Raw genomic sequence first — 9,341 nt, forward strand, 5'->3', positions numbered from 1 at the left:
AATTTAGGTTGGATTTTTTTTACTCCACATTTCTCTAACGCGTTGATTGATTGTTTTCATATGAAACAGTTACACATTTACTTATCTTCGACTGATTTTATTTTATTTTTTATTTTTTTTTATGTTGAAATTGGTGCAAATATGACCGAGCAATTGCCCATCAGATGAGTCCATTTTTAGACACCCTGTATGAGGCAGGCTGCTTTTTATATGTTCAATTTTTGAAAGATTTTTTGCAGCACTTGCTACACAATCAGGTCATCTAAGTATCGAAGATTAGAGGAGTTACAAGAGCGTAACACACAAACAAAATGAAAACAGAATTAAAGGACGACATATGTCTGATAGGAAAGAAGGAGCAGCCCACTCAACAGCACCCACCAACCACCCACTCAAGCTGCTTTGACCATGTCTGTTAGGGTCAGTCTGACCTGAACTGGATACTTTTTCTCTTCAGAAAAACCTGAAACTCCACAGAATATCTTCCCCGGATGGGAACAAAAATTTACTACTTTCTTGTTCGTTTTTTTTTTTAGTAAATGTTTTACGGCACTTGCAACACAACAAGGTCATATAAGTGCCGAAGATTTGAGGTGTTACAAGAGAGTATCAAACACAAAAAAGAAAGAGGGGAGATAAGGATGATAGATGTTTCATAGGAAAGAAGGAGCAAACCAAACCAGAGCACCTACCAGCCACCCACATTTACTACTTTACCACAATTGCTATTATCTCATACAGGACATTGTATAAATATAATATGTAGTCCTGTATGAAAATACGGAGAGTCAAGTTTGAGTTCGAGTAAAGAAAAACTCATTGACACAACAATGGTCATAGTCATACAGTATAGTGCAAGGAAGAAGCGAGACAGATCAGATAGACAGAAACAACAGAGGGAAAGAAAACGAGGACTTAACACACCTACATGCACGAGCAGCGCCCTCCAACCACCCGCAAAATACGGAGACTGCTGTGCATTACAGTGTGTATAAATAAGAAAGGACAAGAATAGGATATATGACCGTCTAGGAAAAGTACGAAAAGTATGTACTTCGTTTTACTCACACAAACCAACAAACATCAGACAGCGTGGCATAATAAAATAATAATAGTATACATTGTTATACTGTCTTCCTGAAGCACCTTTCTGTACTCGCTCATCAAAGCGCGTGAAGCTTCAGGCCACTTACTCTTTATATTATGAAAAAGAATGTCCATCGATCGAAGACACGCTAACCGCTAAGGAATCGGTTTAACGCCCTAGAGGCCAAAAACAGATCTTGAGATGAGAGTAGAGTGACATTTCTTTTTTTTTCTACGATTCCTTAAATACATTGTTCGATTTCGAGGATGGGTGGGGTGGGGGCGGGGAAAGGGGGGAGGGGGGAGATCGACTGTACTTCCAAGATTGATATCAATAGAGAGCAACTGGGTTTGGGTTTTGTTTTGGTTGGGGGGGGGGGTTGTATTGTTTGGGGGCTTTTTCGAGGGGGTTGGGGGGGGGGGGGGGGGGGAAGAGTAAGACTGACAGACAGAATCAAAAGAGAGAAAGAAAAGTGGCGCCCTCCAACCACCTATGACAATAGTATTATAATCAAACAACATGTATTTGGTTGTGTTTTCCATGGATACATGTATTCTTGTTCAGTCGTTACTGAGCTTCGAGCTTTTCCAATGTATTCTTCATTCTAGGATACCCGGTACCAGATTGATTTTAAGTCTTAGTAAGACTACGGCACTTGCAACACAATAAGGTCATAGAAGTGTCGAAGATTAGAGGTGTTACAAGAGAGTAACAAACACAAAAAGACGGAGAGATCAAGACGATAGATCATGTCTGATAGGAAAGAAGCAGCAAACCAGACCAGACCACCCGCCAACCACCAATAGAATCAAAAGAGGGAAAGAAAAATGGCGCCCGCGAACCGTCCCCGATTATAATAGTACCGGTAATCAAACAAACAAAATGTAGGCCTCTGTGGGTGTTTTTGCCACTGATACTTCAAAAATGATTACATATTATAGACGTATTCTGTTATATTTATATCTCGTTATAGTACAGTTTTGACTTTTTAAAATGAACACTTTGTTGAGCTTTTAAAAATGTACACTGAATTCTAGGACACAGTTTTTTACACCACCACTCCCCCCCTCCCCCCACTCCCCCCTCCCCCCACCTCCTACCCCTCTCAAACTACCAGCCCAAGGTCTCTGCCTGAGCGATTTATAAAGCACACGCTTTTAATGTCAAGACGTCTTGACCGTGCGCCAAGTGTCAAAGTGTTCCATTCAGGTCCCAAAGGACAGGCTATGGTCCATAATCTAATCTTTCCTGATGTAAGGTGTGTTACTTACTGTAAGGTGGGTGAGTTTTGAGTTTTTCTTTTGTTTTGTTTTGTGCGAGTAAAGAGCAGAGGCACATCGGTACAGTAATTTCATTAAAGTAAGTGTTTTACGGCACTTGCAATACAATAAGGTCATATATAAGTGGCAAACATTAGAGGTGTTACAAGAGAGTATCAAACAAAAAAAAGGAGGATAGATAGAGATGACAGGGGGTTTTTTATTGGAAGAAGGAGCAAACCAAACCACACCAGATTACCAACCCGGTAGTTAGTGTTGGGCTATTTAGTGAAAGCGGAAAGAGGGGTGGGGGGGGACAAGATAGTCAGACAAAGAGACGGACGGACGGATGAATAATCAGACAGACAGACAGACAGACAGACAGACAGACAGACAGACAGACAGACAGACAGAGTGTGAATCTGAATGAGTTACTTTGGATTGGATTGTATTTGAATTTGAAGGAACAGGCGAAAAAAGGATCTTAAAAATGGGAATCAAACTCATGACTTCTGCCTGCGATGGCGAAGCAGCGAACTACTACATACGTACATCACAGCATCCCTGACTGAATGTTTTTAAAGTAGTGTTTTACGGCACTTGCAACACAATAAGATCATATAAGTGCCGAAGATTAGAGGTGTTACAAGAGAGTAATAAACCAAAAAAAAAGAGGGGAGATTTTTATAATCATAAAGATGATAGATGTTTGATAGGAAAGAAGAAGCAAACCACACCAGAGCACCAGCCAACCACCCAATTCCCTGGCTGAAAGAAAGCTTAACTCTAAAAAGAGGGAGTGAGTTTTGTTGGGTGTTTTTTTTCTAAAACCTTGGTGACACACATCTGCAGGATTACAGTCCTGTCCTGTCTCTGAGCAAAGAAAAGGCGAGACAGAAAAAAAAACAAGGCAGAGTTATATTATAGAAATATGAAAGACCTGCCATAGGCATCCTCCAATCACCCGAAAATATTTCATTAAACACTACTGTCAATATAATTATTCTCAAGAGTAAAGAACAGACATGATGCAAACAAAAAATATTCTTTAACCCATAATTAACGGCTATAGGCTACCATGAAAAATGAAACTGCAATGATACACGTAGCGCATAATTATGACTTGCTGAAAATAAATTCTAACCAGTGATAGAAGCACTCTTTTGTTGTTGTTAGAGGCAACCTTCATCTAACCAAAAAAAAAAAAAAAGAAAGAAAAAGAAAAGAAAGGAAGAAAGAATTTGAAAGAAAGAAAGAAAGAACGAAAGAAAAAAAAAAAAGCTCTGTTAGTGGTTACAACATTTTTCAGCAAGTCATTTATGTTATATATATATGTATAATATAATATTTGTCAAAATTACAATTTCAATTTTTATGGAACAGCCCTAATTTGAAAATTACATTAATTTGAACATTTAAGCTTACACTTACACACATTGGACTCCGTTAAACCAAACACAGTTAATCTGAAAATAGCAGTAAATTGAAAGAAAACAAACCCCCCCCCTGTTTGAGCAACCTGTCTTAAACGAAAACTCATCTAAACCGAAGAAAATCCGGCGGTCCCACAGATTTCGGTTTATAATGCATACATCCCAGTAGAAATATATACTAAATGTACAAAAATGTAGAATAGATTAACCAGACCTGAGCACACCGGTTATCATTTTCTATCACATATAAACTCAAAACCAGACTCCCTCAGTCCTGTGATCAGCATGTGTGGTGTAACAGAATAGAAGGCTCTTTGGCATTTATAACACATAGAAGATGTATAATAATATAATAACAATAATGATTAAAATAATATTATAATAAAATACTAATTTAATAATTTAATAATAATCATAACAATAATAATAACAACAACAATAATAATTATAATAATAATAACGATAATAAATAATAATAATTATAATAATGATAATGAATAATAACGATAATAATAATAATAATAATGATCATGAATAATTGTATTGCAGTGTGTATTCCACACTCTTCAGTGTGTTTTACGCACTTTGTTTTAGTAAGAGTTTTACGACGCTCCCAACTGCATTAGGATATGAGCGCGTTCTACGTATTTTACAGTCTATTATTATCCCAGCAAACCTGTGCTCATACACTAACAAACTGACAAGATCTGTCTCCCTCTTTAGCAGATGATGTACAGTCTTTTAATTTTAGTGTTTTACTGTACTTGCAACATAATAAGGTCATATAAGTGCCGAAGATTAGAGGTGTTACAAGAGAGTAACAAACATAAAAGAGGAAGGGGAGATAAGGACGATAGATGTTTGATAGGAAAGAAAAAGCAAACCACATCAGAGCACCCGCCAACCATCCACTTGTACAGTCATTCCCATCAGGGTAAGGAGAAGAAAAATCATGCAATGTGTCATTTCCAAGGACAACAGCAAGGAAGCAAGTCAAGACAATGACTGAGAGACATTTAGGTTAGAGTAGGGCACAAGTAGGACAGAAAGACAGAAAAAAAGAGTGGGAAAGAAAAAAAAAGTAGGACAATAGAAAAGGAGCAAAAGATTGGAAAAAAAGCAGACACAACAGAACCAACTAATCCTGGTCTGCCTTAGAAGGAAAAAGTCAGAGGTGATAATACACATACGTCATACTTCACAGGACCAGAGTATTCCTTCTTTGTTGTAGTAAGCGTTTTACGACACTTGCAAAACAAATAGGTCATATTAAGTGCTGAAGCTTCTAAGAGGTGTTACAAGAGAATAAAACAAACACAAAAAAGGAGGAGAGAGGACGATACGATAGATAGATGTTCAATAGGAAAGAAGCCTGAGAACAAGCCACATCAGAGCACCCACCAACCACCAAGAGTATTTCTTTATTTTAAGCACACTTTGCGTTAAGGAAAGCTGCCATTCATACAACAACCTGCGCAAAAAATTACTCAGATTCGATTTGCTTCATGATAAAAAGCTTTTTTTTTTTACAACTGTCCTTATAAAATTTAAGGTCTACACTGAAAGTGGGAGACCAGATTTTGGCTCCTGACTTTTTCTTCTGCTACTTCTGGCTCCAATATATTCGTATGGAAGGTAAGACCGAACACTGAGCCGTCTCGGGCAGAGGAAAAAAAATCTCGAAGGTCCCATGTTACAAGTTGCGCACGTTAAAGATCAATTGGTGATCCTAACATCCATTTATGCTTCGGCTGCCACCTGAGCAAAATTCAAAATTGATTTCTCAATTTAATAGTAAAAACAACCAACTTATGACCTGTGCACTCATGACCTTAAAAGCAGTTGGGAGCACCATACATTTTTTTCCAAAAAAAAGTCAACATCGCAGTGACAACTGGGTCAGATAGTGAAATAGATGAGGCCGAAATTGTAATCTAAACAGCTTGAGAAATTAGAAATCAACTCCAAGACTCCAAAACCGTAGTAGTTTTAACACAAAGTCAAGATCTGAATGTGATTAGACTGCTTGTTTTAGTAAGCATGTTAATGATAGTGCACTTGCAACACGATTAAGTCATGGTATAAGTATTTATAGTGCCCAAGATTAGAGGTGATGCTACAAGACTACTAAGTTACTATGAAAGGAGAAAAATGGTGAAATTATATCGGTTTAACGTCCCTCTCAACACGTATTAGATTATTTAAGAGGTGTGACCTCCAAGTTTAACGTCCATCTTTGAAAGGACCGAGCCAAGTGGGAAATTCGTTTAAAGTGCCTTTCCCAAAAACAACATCAGACCAAGCTGAAGCTCGAACCCTGAATCCGCATTCTCATGATTAAGTCCGGTAGCCTAACCACTAGGCCACCGACACCACTGTATAAAAGGAGGAAAGTATAGTACGACAGATGTTTGTCTAAAGAAAGAATTTGAAGGAGCAAACAACACCAGAGCACCCGCCAACCACCCACAATCAGACTGCTACATGATGATGTGTCCATACAACACACAAAGTAAAGGAGAAGAAGACTGCTTCCATTGTTTCTGAGGGTCAAGCCACCATGTATGTTTGCCGGCAGAACACACGACCACTAAAAATGTCGCAAAAAAAACATTTTCAAGAAAATCTAAAACCTAATTGCAAAATATATAGATCTAGCCTCTGTACAATTATATATATATATGGCAAAAAAGCAGGGGCAAGGGGGGGGGCTGATATAGTTCTCTATAATATCATCACATATTTCAACGACTAACAATTTGCAACAGAAATTAAGCCGAATTTTATGTGAAAACGGATAAAAAATGAACCAGAAAACTGAAAAAAATATCTGAAGTGAATGTAAAATAACACTTTACTAACTTTACACTAGAATAACATCATTTAAAACTAAGAATAGCCTACACTGAAATCAAGCTGGCTGTGCTCTCAGTTTAGAGATTTAGACATTTAGATTTAGGCTGATGTAATTTACTGAGTCAGAGAGGAAAGTAGGCCCAAGTATTCTCAGCATGAAGAAATTATCTCACACCTAGGCCTCTATATAAGTTTTAAGTCAGTCTCTTGCTATGACTCCTTTTCCCCCTATATTACATTTATAACCAGATTCCATCAAGACCCACTCGTCTGCAGTCTACATATTAAATTAGATCAATACTATGTCTGTGTTTTTCACAACACAGTCATAACATAACACCCCCCCCCCCAAAAAAAAAGCCCTCCTACAATTGCTAGGCCTACATCAAGATCGAGATCAGCCCGTGTGAAGTGTGAGAGAGTGAAGTAGGTCTACACAGAAGCGCGAACCCAGTGACACACTGACACGGTGAAGGCATGCGCCTCATGCCGTGACATATTTAGCCAGCCCCTCGCGGCCAAAATAACCTTGACGGAGTCCATTTCGAAAACCATTATACCTACAAGTACCTTTCTTTAAAGCCACTTCGTAGGAAATTTTTGTCACTCATACATTTTGATGTTCTGGTATTGTTAAAAGTGAACCTCGGGTGCTGCTTTTTTTTGTTTCTTTTTTTCGACCTGCGACCATGACCTAATAAAAAATCCGTCCTCGTCAGGACAAATCGCGAGGTGAAAAAAATGTTTCGCCAAAACCTGAGGATTTATCGAGTCTTTTAACGATGGTTGAAATGAGGGATGAAACAGGGATACGACCACATACTGGATGGGGATATGGAAAAGACGATAGAGCCAGTGACGAACTCACCATGCTGAGTAATGTTAGCTAACTGTGGGCGAGAACAGTGTTCATCGCCATGTTACAGCAAGGACGACTGCTGAAAACATAACACACCGAGCATAACCGAGTTATGTAATTCACAGAAACACGTTAGACACGCTCCAGAGATCTCTGAACAGGCCAGAACTGGTCAGAAATCAGTATTTGTCCACTCCTGAGAAGAATATAGATCTAGGCCAATATTATCTCCAACGAATGAAAACAAATCCAGCGAAGGCCTCACAAGCCGACCGAGCCTAGGCTACCGACATTCACTTCTTCCACAGAAATGTACTCAGTGCTATGAATGCTCGTTCCGGGGCCCACAAGCTTGCCGTGGTTCACGCAAGAAAAGAAGATGCCACAGCGTGTCTGCTCAGTGCTCAAGGCTTCGATTTTCTCCAAAAGAGATGTGTCGTCTGCATGGATAGACGGGGCGAAAGGATCGCCTCGCCTAAAATTAAAAGTAGAAGCTGTAGGCTAGAAGAAGAAAAAAAACAATGGACGCTCGCTCGCAGTCGATCACAAGTAATAAATTAGAGCGACAAAGAAGAAAGTTACCTTACGGCACGGCTAGATCTTTTCTGGAGAACTGAGTTTGTTTTTATTTTATTTGTTTTGTTTGGTTGGGTTCTTTTCGTTCTTTTTTTATGCAGCGCGCAGCTTTCTTTGAGAAGAAAAAGCGAGGGTACAAAAATAAAGCAAACGTAATGTTGTCGACTATTATATAAGCAGACACTAGATTGTATAGAGATCAAATATTAGATTCTATTTCCTTGACAAAGTGAAAGAAGTTCCTCTTGTAGAGAAATCAATAACGTTTATGCGTTGACCAATCAGTCACCTACTCTGTAAGTATGGACACTGGCGTCTGTGTTGTGGCGGTTATGCGTTCCACTGTCGCGCTCAGGAAGATGGAGTTCGATTCCCGAGTGGGAATTTTTTTTTTTATCGGCTGCCAACAACCAAACCGGCGTCTGTGGCATAAAGATTAGCTCGCGCGCAGGAGACCAGAGTTCGATTCTCGAGTAGGGATAATTTTTTGTCCAGTACGTATTTCGGTCTTTCTACTGGGATGATTTTGCACCTTTCTCAGTCCGGTTTGGCCCTGACAGTGATAGGCAGGATCGGAAACCTGCCTCCTCCCAATTGATCTAAATTGGAAGGCTATTAATATATATATGTTTTTTTGTTTTATTATGAGCGGATAAAAAAAGGGAGGGGGGACTATGTGCGTGGGGGTTTTTCTGTGGGTTTTTGTTTCTGATTAGATTTTGTTGTTGTTGTTGTTGTTGTTGTTGTTGTTGATGATTTATTTAATTTTTTTTTTTTTTTTTGGGGGGGGGGGTAACTGGAGTTCAAATTAATTGTAAGTTGTAAATGACAACTTCGCCTTGGATTTGGGAGCGCATCTGTCTTGATACTCTGTCTTGATCAGAATAATAATAGGCTGATCTTGCTATATCAACTTAAAAAAGCTAAGTACAAGCTTTCATCTTTAAAGCTTTGTACACTGTTTTTGTAGAAACGACAAACGCCGTCATCATCATCATCATCATCATCATCATCATCATCATCATCATCATCATCATCATCATCATCATCATCATCATCATCATTGTAAGTAGGTGGGAATAAAAAAGGGTTGAGACTTTGTAGATTTTTTCAAATTTAATACAGGTTCAACATTAAGCCATGTAAAGGGCTTCGTCAGGAACACGATACAAAAAATCATCATCATCATCATCATCATCATCATCATCATCATCATCATCATCATCATCATCATCATCATCATCATCATCATCAGAGACCCACCATGTAGA

At 38.7% G+C, this 9,341-nt stretch overlaps 1 long non-coding RNA gene across 1 annotated transcript in view; it reads right to left on the bottom strand.

Moving 5' to 3' along the window:
• The window catches only part of LOC118478925, a 20,715-nt gene extending 12,724 nt beyond the window's left edge, over nucleotides 1–7,991 (bottom strand). Inside the window, exon 1 of the long non-coding RNA XR_004859367.1 lies at nucleotides 7,504–7,991. This is a non-coding gene — a long non-coding RNA (uncharacterized LOC118478925). The remainder of the gene's footprint in view (nucleotides 1–7,503) is intronic.
• Nucleotides 7,992–9,341: the final 1,350 nt, after the last annotated feature.

The sequence above is a fragment of the Aplysia californica genome, unplaced genomic scaffold (assembly GCF_000002075.1).
Source record: "Aplysia californica isolate F4 #8 unplaced genomic scaffold, AplCal3.0 scaffold01230, whole genome shotgun sequence".
Classification (NCBI taxonomy): Eukaryota; Metazoa; Mollusca; class Gastropoda; order Aplysiida; family Aplysiidae; genus Aplysia; species Aplysia californica.